The following is a 16574-nucleotide window of genomic DNA, read 5'->3' on the forward strand; positions in this document are numbered from 1 at the left end:
GCACTGCCCCCTGAGGCACTGCACTGGATCCAGGCCTCCAACTGGACTCTGCCCCGTTGACCACGACTCCCTGTCTTCTTCCCTTCAACCAGTTCACAGTCCACGTCCCTACCCCATTGTCCAGACCACACTCCCTCAGTTTAGCAGCAAGGACACTGTGGGAGGCTGTGTCAAATGCTTTACTGAAGTCAAGAAATGAAGAAAATCCCAAAGTGAGGGGAAGTGAAGACACATAAAAGATGTTTCCTGACTGGACATCGTTGGGATCTCCCCACCAAAGGATCCCGAATCATGACAGAGGACCGGCAGGGCTCTACGGGACTGGAGACCAGAGGGAGGCCTTTGGGACTCGTTTGGTAGTAACCCAATCCTCTTCCCCCCTTTTCTTTTTTCCTTCCCTTCTTCCTCTACACTCTGTTTCGCGTGCCGCTTTACGGGCAAATAATAAGGTAACACTGTGTGACAGAATTATAACCCCTTGGCATTTTTGTTGCCTTAATTTTGTGCTTCGACATCAAGTTAAATGAAGCATCATGAGTCCATGACAGAATGGACTGTGACACAGGGCCTGGTGACACAGAGGTGCCCTGAAGTCCCAGTACTAAGCAGCGCATAGCAGTGACAGCGCACGGTTGAGGCGCAGTCTAAAGGTGAAGCTCCTTGCTGCGCTCTGGACAACGCTCATCATCACGTCAGGAAGGGACGCGTAGGGTGACATGAGCTCAAGCCCGCTGCCCTCTGCCAGGCTCTGTTTTTCATTTTTTCATGTTTTCATATGTTATGTTGGGCTGAGCCCCCGTGAATGGTTTATGCGCCAAGCCTCAGCCCCATCTCTGACCCCTTTGTGCCTGCACTCAGCGCCGCATCCTGCGTTGTCACATCCCAAGGCTGCTGCTGTCACCCCAAGCTGGTGTTTCTTCTATACTACATCATCATGTCAACATTGTAAATATTTTATATAGAATAATTGTTACTTCCTACAGTTTGTTACTGCCAGCTGTGTAAAACTCTTGTCCTACTCTGCCAAGATAAACAAAAGCTGGACATGTTGCCTCTGAAAACAGGGCAGCTCCGTGCAGTGGAGGATCCCTTGCTGAGGCACTGACCTGTCTCCTCTCTCCAAGCCTTGGGCTGGAAGGGGTGCTCGCAGGCTGGAGTAGTTGGGGCTCCATGCCTGGAAGTGTCCCCAAATCCTGCTAGGATGGCACGGTTCTTAGATGATTTTCCATTAATAATCCAGAGAGTTTGCAAAGGTACACATGCTGTTGGCCATGATCATGTTTCTGTGATGGCAACTACATTGTAGCTTTTCTGCTGTACAACGGCTTCCAGCTCCTCTGTTCATTGCCCATTCTGTGTGCGTTGCTGCAGCTGCATTTCAGCTGGGCTGCTGATCTGTGAAGGGGTTTCGTTAGAAGGAGATATGTTGTTGAATTAGTCAGGCCCAAAGGAATCTCAAGGCCAGTTCGAGAAGCTGAGAACAGAATCTGCTGTGAGAAAGAGGGGCGTTTCTTCATTAACAGGGCCTCAGCATGGCGTGAGTCGTCGGACCTGTCATCGGTGGGGCTCCAGCGTGTGGACTGCCCATGATACTCATTTAGCGAATCCATGCTTGGAGCGTGGATTCGTGATTAGAGAATAGTTGTGTATATAAGGAGACATGCTTCTGTAATAAATGGCTTTGGCGTGATTCACATTGAATCGGAGTGCTGAGTCCTTTATCGTTCCAACAAATGGTGACCCCGACGTGATACTCCGAACGGCGTCTCACTACGGTCGGGGAAAAGCCTGGAGCAACCCAGCCGGAGGCGGCTCAGCTGGACTGAGAGCCGGGCGGAGACGTACGGACGTTCCGCGGATAAATTTTGTTGAAGGCGGCGCCGGGAAAGGTGAGCGGCTGGGAGCAGGAGGAGGGAAGAGTGAAGTTATGGGGCAGAATATATCCTCTGAGGAAGAAGCTATAGTTAAAATCCTCCTGCATATTCTCTCTAGGAGAGGACTTAAATATGAAGAAAGTAACATACGTAGACTGTTGGTTTGGTGTAGAACTAACGGCTACCCGACAGAAGCTGAGAAAGCTTTTAAAATTGAACTTTGGGACGATATAGGGCAGAAATTATGGGATAAGGTTAGCGACGGAGATAAAGAAGCTAAATCATTAGCGACTACATGGAAGCTTATGATTTCCACCTTAAAAGAATTTAAGGCTGAGCGGGCTGCGGTTACTGGAATTTTTGCAGCGTTACAGTCTGAAAAGAACTCTAAAAATAACTGTGAAGCTTATCCAGTTCGTGTTTTCGATATCCTTCCTGCTCCATGCCCTCTTGTGCCTTCGGCGCCCCCGATGATACAGCAGTCTGGGGCGGAGGGAGGAAAATTACCGAGTGGATGGCCTCCTGTACCATCACACGACCCTAGAGACACCAAGAAGTCCAAAGAACTGGAGTCAGATAATTTGTCAAAAGGACTGGTGAAAGCTGAGAATGTTAAAGTCGTAAATAATTGTAATATCAATTATTTTACTGATTCGTGTCCGCCTTTACCGCCTTCTGCCCTTCTAATTCCTACAAGAGAACAGAAGGAGTCGCCGGATAAGAACTGGGCAAAAGAACTGTGTGAAAGATCAGATCAGCTATTAGCGAGTGAATCCAACAGTCAGCCATATCAAGCTATGAGAGAGGTGCCTGAAACCAACAAAGCAGCCAAATTGTTTGCAACTATTAATCAGGGTCCCAATGAGAATTACATGCAATTTATTGACCACCTTCAAGAGACCATCAATAAGCAGGTTGAAAACTTAGAAGTTAAGGAAGCACTGGTGTTGAAATTAGCAGTAGAGAATGCTAATGTTTGCTATCAGCATGTTATTTGCGAGTTTTACAGTACATATTATGTGTTCCTGTGTACCGTCTCTCTGAAAATCAAGCAGCTTGTCATGAATGTGAGTTAATTGTTTTACTAGTTGTTTTTAAGTGCGCCATAAAACCTTCTGCCCGCTCTTCCCACTCAGGCTGCGAGCAGCCCTGTGCTTCCCCCCCCCACCAAGGTTTTTACTTGCAAGATGAGGTCAGGAATGATTGTTTTCAGTTGTGTTCCTAAAAAAATTGGTATTGGGAGGTGTTTTAAAACATAGGAAAGCACTCGGACAAGAAATCATTAAATCATTTCAGACAGTTTTACAGGCGGGGCGATTTGAACTTCAACAAGCTGAGAGAGACTTAACTGATAACACACGGGTCAGAAAACTTGTTAAAGTCTGCAAGATGCTTTCCTTATTAACCTGTTTTCTCTGTGGGTATCTGTTTAAGCATGTTGCAATTTTGATAGGTCTTTGTTATATGATACGATAAGTTCACAGTCTGTTAAATCATGAGATTCCGTTGACTCAAAATGTGCATTTTGTGATAATATAGAAGAACATGAGTAATTTAGTTCTTTACTGCGTGAATGTGATGTCTATCCCTGTTTCTCTATTAGGACGGGATGTGTTAGGACAACTAGGAGCAACTCTGGTGACAAAACAACAGCATTTCTAGAAGCGGCCATTGATGATGGGTGACCAGTACTGAAATTACAGTGGAAAAATGATGATCCAGTATGGGTAAATCAATGGCCACTCAGTAAAGAAAACTCGCCCATGTTGAAGAGCTAGTACAGGAACAGCTTGAAAAAGGGCATTTAGAGCCGTCTACAAGTCCCTGGAATACTCCTGTGTTTACTATTCAGAAAAAATCAAAGAAATGGAGGTTGTTACATGATCTTCGAAAAATTAATGATACCATGGAAGACATGGGAGCATTACAGCCGGGATTACCATCCCCTGTCATGATTCCAGAAAACTGGCAGATCTTAATAATTGACTTGCAAGATTGTTTTTTCACCATTGCTTTACATCCTGATGACTGTAAACGTTTTGCATTTTCCATAAATTCTGCAAATAAGGCTGAACCTGCGAAAAGGTATCAATGGGTAGTTTTGCCACAGGGAATGAAAAATTCCCCAACTATGTGTCAAATTTATGTAGCTTGGGCCTTGCAATCAATCAGAAAATCTCATCCTGAGTTAGTGATTTGCCACTACATGGATGACATATTGATAGCTGGGGAAACTTTTTCGACTGATTTGTTGATAAATGAAGTATCTGATACATTGCAGCATAGAGGATTGCAAATTGCTCCAGAAAAGGTACAAATTCAACCAGCATGGAAATATCTTGGTTGGGAAATTTCTCAGTCCACAGTGAAACCTCAGAAAACAGTATGTCGGCCTGTCATTCAATCCTTAAATGATGTGCAGAAACTAGTGGGTGATCTGAATTGGGTCCGAACCATTTGTGGGATCACTAATGAGGATTTAGCTCCAATTGTAAAACTGCTAAAAGGGGACAGTGACATTAGCTCTCCTAGAACGCTTACTGCTGAGGCGGATGCTGCTCTGAAAAAGATTATGTCCAAACTTGTAAAAGCTTTCAGCCATAGGTGGAACCCAGATTATGTAATCGGACTACTAATTGTAAACAATACTAACTATCCTTTTGCTCTCATAATGCAATGGACAACTGGTAAGGAGCCGTTAAAGATCTTAGAGTGGGTGTTTTTGCGTTTTCGACTCAAACGAACCATTACAACCAGGGTTGAAGTCTTTGCTCAGCTTATAATGAAAGGTAGGCAGAGAATAGTCGAAATTTCAGGGGCTGAGCCTGCATATATCATTGTTCCCCTCGTTTCAGAATATTTACAGTGGGCTTTGCAGAACTCCTTACCTTTTCAGATTGCGTTATTAGATTCTCGAGCTTTAATTAAGACGTTTTCCCCTCCACACAAGTTAATGTCAGTTTTGAATATGGGATCAATGGAGGAGGGTCCCCCTCTTCTCTCAGAATTTCCTGTTAAAGGACCCACAGTGTTCACTGACGCAGGGGGTAAAATGCAGAAAGCAGCAATTACATGGAAAACAGATGGAAAATGGCACGATGTGATACTAACTGACCTGAAAGGACCAACTCAGCATTTGGAACTCAGGACTGTAATAGAAGTGTTTATCAGATTTGCTCATAGCCCAGTGAATATTGTTTGCGATTCTTTGTATGTGGTAGGTGCGGTAGCTCGCATTGAAAGATCATTGCTCAAAGAGGTTCAGGATGCACAGCTGATGTCTTTGTTCAAGCAACTATGGTTGTTGATCGAAGAGAGACAACACTGATACTTCATAACACATATCCGTAGTCATCTGACAATTCAAGGCGATTTAGCTGAAGGAAACCGCCGAGCTGATTTTCTTGTATCTCCTGCCTGGGTTCCACCTCCAGTAGATAGGTTTGGGCAAGCAGTACGCTCTCATAGTTTCCTCCATCAGTCTGCTCAGGTCTTACAGCGGCAATTTTCATTGTCCGAAAGTGAAGCCCGAGGTATTGTTAAAAGTTGTGCAGATTGTCAGCGCATCTCAGTAGGGCTGGGCGCAGGAGTCAATCCAAGAGGATTAGGAGCCTTGGAATTGTGGCAAATGGACGTCACACATGTCCCTGAATTTGGCAGGCTGAAGTATGTGCATATGTCTATTGATACATATTCTTTCGCCACATGGGCCACTGCTCAGACTGGTGAAACTAGTTCACATGTGCAACGACATTTACGTTCTGCTTTTGCAGCTTTGGGAGTTCTTGCACAGGTCAAGACAGGCAACGCACCTGGTTATATCGCCAAAGCTACTGCCACCTTTTTTCAATTGTGGGGTGTTAAGCACATTACAGGGATACCAAATTCTCCTACTGGTCAGGCCTTGGTAGAAAGGATGAATCGAACTCTCAAGCATCAGCTTGACAAACAAAAAGGGGGAACTGACTGTACTACTCCACATGACAGACTAAGCAAAGCATTATATGTCTTGAACTTTTTACGCCTTCCGCAAGGATTCGACATTCCACCTATGATTCGTCATGGAACAAGCTTAAGAGGACACTTGACAGACCTTAGAGAAAATCAATGTCAGGTCAAAATACGCAGTGGAGTTACTGGTGAATGGGAGGGTCCTTTCCAATTAATAACTTGGGGAAAGGGTTATGCTTGTGTCATTACAGATCAAGGATCAAAATGGATTCCTGCGAAATGGATCAAGCCATGGCTGAATAAAGACAACAAAGATTCGACAGATGCAGAAGGACAGGAGGGAGAGAAGTTGTGAGAATTGTCTCAAATGTAAACCATGAATTCTTATTCAGTGTTATAGATGCTCTTAGACCCAGTGGTCTAAAAGCTTATTAGTAAACAGATAAGGTACCTTCCATAGAGAATGCTAATTTGAACAGATGGTAAGAGTTCCAAAAGGGTGATATTACAATTAGATAATCTACGCATAGATAAGGTAAAAGTATAAGATATTTCTACCATGGTAACCTAATTTAGCAACTGGTAAGGTTTTAAAAGAGATATTAAGATTAAGCTATAGATCTTTTAAATAGGTTAATATAAGTTTAAAGATATTAATTCAATAATTAGCATATGAATAGGTTAATATAAGTTTTAAGATATTAAGTCAATAATTAGCGTATGCTGATGGTATTAAGTACGTTACTCTATAAACCGCGCAGTTATAGATCTTCTAGGAATTTAAGAGAATATATTGTATTAAGTTGTCTGACTATTCTAAAATAGTGCGTTGGTAAGGTTGTCATAAGCAGAATTAAGGTTTTATATATGATATGAAGGTTTATAAGCAGATAGTTGTTTAATCTTATTAAGTAAGGTTTAGCTACATTATATGTAATTGTAATTATGTTGTTAATCATGTATCCTATGTTGCAGTGTATTTCAAAGACGATTCAGCATGCTGTTTAAGGGGCCTGACTAGTTCAAGAACAAAAAGGGGGAATAGTGAAGCGGTTTCGTTAGAAGGAGATACGTTGTTGAATTAGTCAGGCCCAAAGGAATCTCAAGGCCAGTTCGAGAAGCTGAGAACAGAATCTGCTGTGAGAAAGAGGGGCGTTTCTTCGTTAACAGGGCCTCAGCATGGCGTGAGTCGTCGGACCTATCATCGGTGGGGCTCCAGCGTGTGGACTGCCCATGATACTCATTTAGCGAATCCATGCTTGGAGCGTGGATTCGTGATTAGAGAATAGTTGTGTATATAAGGAGACATGCTTCTGTAATAAATGACTTTTGTGTGATTGACATTGAATCGGAGTGCTGAGTCCTTTATCGTTCCAACACTGATCCCAGCACCTTTTTGCAGTGAGAAGCCCCAACTCCTTTGCAGCCATTCCCAGGCATTTCTGTGTTTTCTAGCACATCTACAACCCTTCTGTTTCTTCTACTGCACTGCTCTCCATCCCCTGCCTCTGCTGAGACAGCAGAGCAAACGACCTGGGTAGCAGCCCATCCAAGAATTTAAAAAAGCCAAGAAGGCCAATGGTACCTGGGGTGGATTAGAAGGGGGTAGTCAGTAGGTCAGAGAGGTTCTCCTGCCCCTCTACTCTGCCCTGGGGAGACCACACCTGGAATATTGTGTCCAGTTGTGGCCCCTCAGTTCCAGAAGGACAGGGAACTGCTGGAGAGAGTCCAGCGCAGCCACCAAGATGCTGAAGGGAGTGGAGCATCTCCCGTGTGAGGAAAGGCTGAGGGAGCTGGGGCTCTGGAGCTGGAGGAGAATGAGGGGGGACTCATTCCTGGGGATCAATATGGAAAGGGGGAGTGTCAGGAGGATGGAGCCAGGCTCTTCTGGGTGACAACCAGTGACAGGACGAGGGGCAATGGGTACAAACTGGAACACAGGAGGTTCCACTTGAATATGAGAAGAAACTTGTTTGGGGTGAGGGTGGCAGAGCCTGGCCCAGGCTGCCCAGGGAGGTTGTGGAGTCTCCTTCTCTGCAGACATTCAAACCCGCCTTGACACCTTCCTGTGGAACCTCAGCTGGGTGTTCCTGCTCCATGGGGGGATTGCACTGGGTGAGCTTTCCAGGGCCCTCCATTCCCTGACATCCTGGGATTCTGTGATTCTCAACAAGTACAAGGACAACACCAGGGCTTCGTTCAAGTGGAGGAAGGCCCACGCAGCGGTGTGGAACGTGGCGGAGGCGCAGGCTGACTTTGCCACAGTGTTGTCCCTTGAGCCCTCGCCGCGCGCCATCATCTCTGAGGAGCCCGGAGCCTGCAAGCTCACCTGCACCGAGGACAAGATCCGCTTCGAGGGTGTCTTCTCACAGGAGACCCCAACGCTCCCTGAACAGGTTCTTTTAGATACTCCACACGTGGAACGTTTTTTGAAGGTTGTTAGCATTTAATACAAATTTTACTTATTTACATATTTGAGGTGGCCCAGGAGCTTGCCAGGGTGTAAGAGTTGGTCTGAAGGACAGTATTTGCCCGAACATCGCCATCAAGAGCTTGAACGGACAATGACTTGGAAAGAGGCCTGAGGAAGAACTGTGTTGCACAGGTCTCTCTGACCCGGGGGCTACCCTTAGCAACAGCCGCTGTGTGGGCTTCACCTGCTGCCTCAGCCAGGCTAGCCCCCACCTCCTAAAAGGAATTGTGTTCTATGGGTCTCTCTGACCTGGGGACAACAGTTGCTGTCCAGACGATGGATTTTCACCTGCTGCTTCAGCCAAACTCTCCTTCCACCTGCTCCCTGTTAGTAAAGCCAACGAAGAAGAGCGTGCGCAGAGGCTCGCCAAGGCTTTTGAGGTCACCCAATGGACCATAAAGAAAGCCCTGAACGTGAGGCCACGCAGGCGCAGATGGGTTCTGGCAAACGAAGCAAGGACTTTTCGAGCCTGCGCAGTTAAGCCTCGGTTGGGAAACAAAAGCGGAGACTGGCCTCAACTCGTGGGAGAAAAGGGGGTGAAGACGCATAAAAGATGGATCCTGACTGGACATCATTGAGATCTCCCCACCAAAGGATCCTGAATCACAACAGAGGACCGGCAGGACTCTATGGGACTGGAGACCAGAGGGACGCCTTTGGGACTCGTTTGGTGGTAACCAAATCCTCTTTCTCCCCTTTTCATTTTTCTTTCCCTTTTTCCTCTACATTCTCTTTCACAGGCCGCTTTACGGGCAAAATAATAAAGTAACACTGTGTGATAGAATTATAACCCCTTGGCATTTTGGTTGCCTTAATTTTGCGCTTCAGGATCAAGGTGAACAAACTGTAACGAGTCCATCACTGAATGGAGCGTGACAGCAACTAAGCAGCTGGAGGCTGGGAAGAGAGATGCTGCTGCTGCCCACTGCTGCCCCAGTCATTGCAATCAGCTCTGGTTCTGTGCAGTGCGCGGAGGTGCTGGGGAAGAGGAGGATGCTGCGAAGGCTGCAGCCCAGGCTGTGCAGCAGCCACAGACAGCCGTGGCTGGTTTGCAATGGGCCACACAGGGATCAGCAGCTGCTGCGGCTCTTGGCTAACCGGGTTTATACCTGAGCCTCCCTCCATTTTTAGAGCCCAGAAACCCAGGGCGGAGGAGCACACATCTGAGATGAAGCTCTGAGCGGGCGCATTTCTTCTCAAGACCAGCACTGTTTGCGGCGCTTCTCCCCGGTGTCTCAGGCCTGAACGTGCTCTCGTGACGCTGGAAGCCTTGTGCGTCAGAGCCTTGTGCAGAGATGGATCATGGCTCAGATTTCCAGCAAGGGAGCGAGCAGCCGGCTCTTCCTCACTTGGAAGACCCTCGGTGGAGGTGAGGCACCGCGTGTGGGTTTGGAGGGTCTCGCCTGTATCAGCTCAGGGAGGTGCTCCGAAACACCCCCGCAATGGGGAGGTTCCTTGTGAGACGAAGGGGATGCCGTACGGTGCATGGATTAGGTCAACCAGGCCAAGTCGGCGATAGATCTCAAATGTTCCAAGTCCTTGACTCGAATTGGAGACAGGCAGGTGGGAAGGGAGCTTGAGGGGGATCCAGCCAGACTGCCGGCTTGCGGCAGCACCAGCCCATGGCTTCCCGAAAGCAATGTCGGGACACCCCGAGGACAGAGATTTCCTGCAGCCTTCTTTGTCCCGAGGGGGAGCAGGAACAGATGAGCACAGGGGGAAAACTGTCATTTTTTTTTTAATTGGCTTTATTGATTTCTTAAAACAATCCAAGGCCGAGCAGAGGCTGGCAGCACCATGTCCTCAGGGCAGGTGAACGCCGCGGTCGCCGTCCATGCTCCCATCCCTGGTGTGCCGCCCTCAGACGCTCCCTCTGGGCGCTGCGCAGGCTCAGGACCAGCCGCATGTCCAGGGACCCGCGTGGCGCTGGCAGCCGGGCTCTACTCCTCTTGCTGTCCCGCGGTGCAGCTGCAGCGGAAAGCCCTGCGCAGAGCCCGGAGCACCCTCCTGAACCGGGAAGGCCGTCGCCGTGGAGCTGGGCCCTGCGCTGGGCAGGCGATGTCTGTGCTGGTCTCTCCTCCATGCTCTCCAGACATTGAAGAAACCGCCTTTTCCTCTTGATCCTTTGCAGCTGGGACGAGAGGGGCTGTGCTGGGCTGTCCCTCATCCTCTCCTGCCAAATGAGCCTCAATGACTTCAAGTGCTGCAGGTGCAGGTGCTGCCGCTGGAACATCCATGCATTGGGCCAGGTCCTGCTGTTCCTCCGCTTGCTGGCCAGGTCCCTGGATCTCAGCCTCAGCCCTGCGCACGGCCTCACTGACGATGTACTCCACGATGTCCGACAGAGCCACATCGTCCTCTGTGGGGCTGTGCTGGGCAGGTGCCGGGCTCCCTGCTTCTGCTGCCCCCTCCGTGTCTGTGCAGCTGGGCAAGCCAGAGCCCTCCTGGGGACCTGCAGGGGCGTCCTGGAGGAGCTCCTGGACCGAGGGGTTGATCCAGATGTTCTGGATGGAGTTGTCTCTGCCTTGGCACCCCTCTTTGCTGCTCTCATCCTCCACATCCATGTGCTGGGCCAGGTCCTGCTGTTCCTCTGCTTCCTGGCCAGTTCCCAAGATCTCAGCCACAGCTCTGCGCACGGCCTCACTGACGATGCGCTGGGCTGTGTCCCACAGAGCCGCGTCGTAGGCTGTGGGGCCCTGTGGGGCAGGTGCCGGGCACTCTGCCTCTGCTGCTGCCGCGGTGTCGGTGCTGCGAGGCCAGCCAGACCCCTCCTGGGGACCTCCATGGTGGTCCTGGAAGCTCTCCTGGACCGAGGGGGTGACCCAGGTGCCCTGGATGGTGTGCTGGCCCGGGCCGTGGCTGACCTGCGGGCAGGAGGAGGAGCAGGACACGTGGGATGGAGGCGGCAGCCCCGGCACCGCAGCAGCTGCTTGCGGCCCCATCCAACCACCGGCCTCTCCCTCCTGCCCTGTACCATCCCTCCCCTGTGGCTTATGGAGCAAGGGGGGCAGCCCGAAGGGCTGGGAGTGGGCGTTCGCCTCCTTGTCAATCGGCATCTTGGGCCTCGCCTGCTGCAGAGCTGCAACGGGCACCCAGGGGAGCTGCTGCCTCGTGAGGAGCTGCTGCCTCCTCCGAAACTGCTGCCTCCTCCGAAGCTGCTGCCTCCTCCGAAGCTGCTGCCTCCTCAGAAGCTGCTGCCTCCTCCGAAGCTGCTGCCTCCTCAGAAGCTGCTGCCTCCTCAGAAGCTGCTGCCTCCTCAGAAGCTGCTCCTTAAATACCCCCACGGTCAGGGCGGGGACCCCCATGTCACAATGGCCTCTGGCTATGACGACCCCGTGTCACAATGGCTTCTGGTTATGACGAGGTGCTCACATCACAGAGCCCGGGCGGTCGCCATGGGGACACCCACCTCCAGGCCGGCTGGGACTGGCTGTGCACGGCGTGGGGCAGCCCCTGCTTGAAGGAGGAGAGAGCAGAGCATGGCGAGGGAAGCTGTCCCCAGCACACAGGAGCCCGTGCCCCAGAGCTTGGCTCAGAGATGCTGCTGCCTGCTCCGCTACACCTGCAACAATCCGCCTTCAGATCTTGTTTGCAGGACACACCAAGGGCCTCTCTACAGCCTCACCACACTGATTCTTTGTTTTCAACATGATCGTCATGAGTTTTCTGAAGTAGGCATGAGCCTACTTTGAAGAAAAAGGCTGAAGCCACATTCACAAAACCACACAGTCCGTTTGCAGCAATAGAATCTACCGTTTCCCCCTTTTGTGACAACCAGTGCTCTCTCAAGGTGCGCTTTTACAGAACTTCTGAGCTGTTCCATGACTCACTTGCTAAAGGAGGTGGCCTCATCCAACTCCCAGTTTTAGCGTGCCAGCTCTCCAATGCATTGCCTCTGCCACCTTCCTTCTACCGGGCCCGAAGTGCATTCTACTGCCTGGTTAGGGAGATGCACGTGCCACCGGCCCCAAAGCATCACTCTGGGGACCCATCATGGCCGTTACCTCTCAGCTGCTGCACCAGCCAAATCTTTCTAGGATGGCAGCAGGCTCTCAGAATCTGCTACAGGTCCTTGCAAGCTCTCTATCTCCTTTTGTTCCCCTAGCACACTTACTCCCCGCTCCATGCAGTTTGTTTTGAGCCTAGGGAGCAGACAAATCCTTGGAAAATTACGCTTTATTTTCATGTCATATGTCAGAGAAACCCAGAATCCCAGAGTGTCAGGGGTTGAAGGGCCCTGTAAAGCTCATCCAGTGCAATCCCCCCATGGAGCAGGAACACCCAGCTGAGGTTCCACAGGAAGGTGTCCAGGCGGGTTTGAATGTCTGCAGAGAAGGAGACTCCACAACCTCCCTGGGCAGCCTGGGCCAGGCTCTGACACCCTCACTCCGAACAAGTTTCTTCTCAAATTTAAGTGGAACCTCCTGTGTTCCAGTTTGCACCCATTGCCCCTTGTCCTGTCACTGGATGTCACCCAGAAGAGCCTGGCTCCATCCTCCTGACACTCCCCCTTTCCATATTGATCCCCATGAATGAGTCCCCACTCAGTTTCCTCTTCTCCAGCTCCAGAGCCCCAGCTCCCTCAGCCTTTCCTCACACGGGAGATGCTCCACTCCCTTCAGCATCTTTGTAGAACCTGAGGTTGTTCCTGCCCAGATTCAAGACTCCACACTTGCCCTTGTTCTATTTCATTAAATTTTTCCCTGCCCAACTCTCCATCCTGTCCAGGTCTCTCATGGCAGCACAGCTTCCAGTGTCAGCCACTCCTCCCAGCTTGGTGTCACCAGCAAACTTGCTGACAGTCACTCTATTCCCTCATCCAAGTTGTTGATGAATATATTGAATAATTCCGGCCCCAGCACTGCCCCCTGAGGCACTGCACTGGATCCAGGCCTCCAACTGGACTCTGCCCCGTTGACCACGACTCCCTGTCTTCTTCCCTTCAACCAGTTCACAGTCCACGTCCCTACCCCATTGTCCAGACCACACTCCCTCAGTTTAGCAGCAAGGACACTGTGGGAGGCTGTGTCAAATGCTTTACTGAAGTCAAGAAATGAAGAAAATCCCAAAGTGAGGGGAAGTGAAGACACATAAAAGATGTTTCCTGACTGGACATCGTTGGGATCTCCCCACCAAAGGATCCCGAATCATGACAGAGGACCGGCAGGGCTCTACGGGACTGGAGACCAGAGGGAGGCCTTTGGGACTCGTTTGGTAGTAACCCAATCCTCTTCCCCCCTTTTCTTTTTTCCTTCCCTTCTTCCTCTACACTCTGTTTCGCGTGCCGCTTTACGGGCAAATAATAAGGTAACACTGTGTGACAGAATTATAACCCCTTGGCATTTTTGTTGCCTTAATTTTGTGCTTCGACATCAAGTTAAATGAAGCATCATGAGTCCATGACAGAATGGACTGTGACACAGGGCCTGGTGACACAGAGGTGCCCTGAAGTCCCAGTACTAAGCAGCGCATAGCAGTGACAGCGCACGGTTGAGGCGCAGTCTAAAGGTGAAGCTCCTTGCTGCGCTCTGGACAACGCTCATCATCACGTCAGGAAGGGACGCGTAGGGTGACATGAGCTCAAGCCCGCTGCCCTCTGCCAGGCTCTGTTTTTCATTTTTTCATGTTTTCATATGTTATGTTGGGCTGAGCCCCCGTGAATGGTTTATGCGCCAAGCCTCAGCCCCATCTCTGACCCCTTTGTGCCTGCACTCAGCGCCGCATCCTGCGTTGTCACATCCCAAGGCTGCTGCTGTCACCCCAAGCTGGTGTTTCTTCTATACTACATCATCATGTCAACATTGTAAATATTTTATATAGAATAATTGTTACTTCCTACAGTTTGTTACTGCCAGCTGTGTAAAACTCTTGTCCTACTCTGCCAAGATAAACAAAAGCTGGACATGTTGCCTCTGAAAACAGGGCAGCTCCGTGCAGTGGAGGATCCCTTGCTGAGGCACTGACCTGTCTCCTCTCTCCAAGCCTTGGGCTGGAAGGGGTGCTCGCAGGCTGGAGTAGTTGGGGCTCCATGCCTGGAAGTGTCCCCAAATCCTGCTAGGATGGCACGGTTCTTAGATGATTTTCCATTAATAATCCAGAGAGTTTGCAAAGGTACACATGCTGTTGGCCATGATCATGTTTCTGTGATGGCAACTACATTGTAGCTTTTCTGCTGTACAACGGCTTCCAGCTCCTCTGTTCATTGCCCATTCTGTGTGCGTTGCTGCAGCTGCATTTCAGCTGGGCTGCTGATCTGTGAAGGGGTTTCGTTAGAAGGAGATATGTTGTTGAATTAGTCAGGCCCAAAGGAATCTCAAGGCCAGTTCGAGAAGCTGAGAACAGAATCTGCTGTGAGAAAGAGGGGCGTTTCTTCATTAACAGGGCCTCAGCATGGCGTGAGTCGTCGGACCTGTCATCGGTGGGGCTCCAGCGTGTGGACTGCCCATGATACTCATTTAGCGAATCCATGCTTGGAGCGTGGATTCGTGATTAGAGAATAGTTGTGTATATAAGGAGACATGCTTCTGTAATAAATGGCTTTGGCGTGATTCACATTGAATCGGAGTGCTGAGTCCTTTATCGTTCCAACAAATGGTGACCCCGACGTGATACTCCGAACGGCGTCTCACTACGGTCGGGGAAAAGCCTGGAGCAACCCAGCCGGAGGCGGCTCAGCTGGACTGAGAGCCGGGCGGAGACGTACGGACGTTCCGCGGATAAATTTTGTTGAAGGCGGCGCCGGGAAAGGTGAGCGGCTGGGAGCAGGAGGAGGGAAGAGTGAAGTTATGGGGCAGAATATATCCTCTGAGGAAGAAGCTATAGTTAAAATCCTCCTGCATATTCTCTCTAGGAGAGGACTTAAATATGAAGAAAGTAACATACGTAGACTGTTGGTTTGGTGTAGAACTAACGGCTACCCGACAGAAGCTGAGAAAGCTTTTAAAATTGAACTTTGGGACGATATAGGGCAGAAATTATGGGATAAGGTTAGCGACGGAGATAAAGAAGCTAAATCATTAGCGACTACATGGAAGCTTATGATTTCCACCTTAAAAGAATTTAAGGCTGAGCGGGCTGCGGTTACTGGAATTTTTGCAGCGTTACAGTCTGAAAAGAACTCTAAAAATAACTGTGAAGCTTATCCAGTTCGTGTTTTCGATATCCTTCCTGCTCCATGCCCTCTTGTGCCTTCGGCGCCCCCGATGATACAACAGTCTGGGGCGGAGGGAGGAAAATTACCGAGTGGATGGCCTCCTGTACCATCACACGACCCTAGAGAGACCAAGAAGTCCAAAGAACTGGAGTCAGATAATTTGTCAAAAGGACTGGTGAAAGCTGAGAATGTTAAAGTCGTAAATAATTGTAATATCAATTATTTTACTGATTCGTGTCCGCCTTTACCGCCTTCTGCCCTTCTAATTCCTACAAGAGAACAGAAGGAGTCGCCGGATAAGAACTGGGCAAAAGAACTGTGTGAAAGATCAGATCAGCTATTAGCGAGTGAATCCAACAGTCAGCCATATCAAGCTATGAGAGAGGTGCCTGAAACCAACAAAGCAGCCAAATTGTTTGCAACTATTAATCAGGGTCCCAATGAGAATTACATGCAATTTATTGACCACCTTCAAGAGACCATCAATAAGCAGGTTGAAAACTTAGAAGTTAAGGAAGCACTGGTGTTGAAATTAGCAGTAGAGAATGCTAATGTTTGCTATCAGCATGTTATTTGCGAGTTTTACAGTACATATTAGGTGTTCCTGTGTACCGTCTCTCTGAAAATCAAGCAGCTTGTCATGAATGTGAGTTAATTGTTTTACTAGTTGTTTTTAAGTGCGCCATAAAACCTTCTGCCCGCTCTTCCCACTCAGGCTGCGAGCAGCCCTGTGCTTCCCCCCCCCACCAAGGTTTTTACTTGCAAGATGAGGTCAGGAATGATTGTTTTCAGTTGTGTTCCTAAAAAAATTGGTATTGGGAGGTGTTTTAAAACATAGGAAAGCACTCGGACAAGAAATCATTAAATCATTTCAGACAGTTTTACAGGCGGGGCGATTTGAACTTCAACAAGCTGAGAGAGACTTAACTGATAACACACGGGTCAGAAAACTTGTTAAAGTCTGCAAGATGCTTTCCTTATTAACCTGTTTTCTCTGTGGGTATCTGTTTAAGCATGTTGCAATTTTGATAGGTCTTTGTTATATGATACGATAAGTTCACAGTCTGTTAAATCATGAGATTCCGTTGACTCAAAATGTGCATTTTGTGATAATATAGAAGAA

Source organism: Patagioenas fasciata, chromosome 11, assembly GCF_037038585.1.
Source record: "Patagioenas fasciata isolate bPatFas1 chromosome 11, bPatFas1.hap1, whole genome shotgun sequence".
In the NCBI taxonomy this organism is placed as follows: Eukaryota; Metazoa; Chordata; class Aves; order Columbiformes; family Columbidae; genus Patagioenas; species Patagioenas fasciata.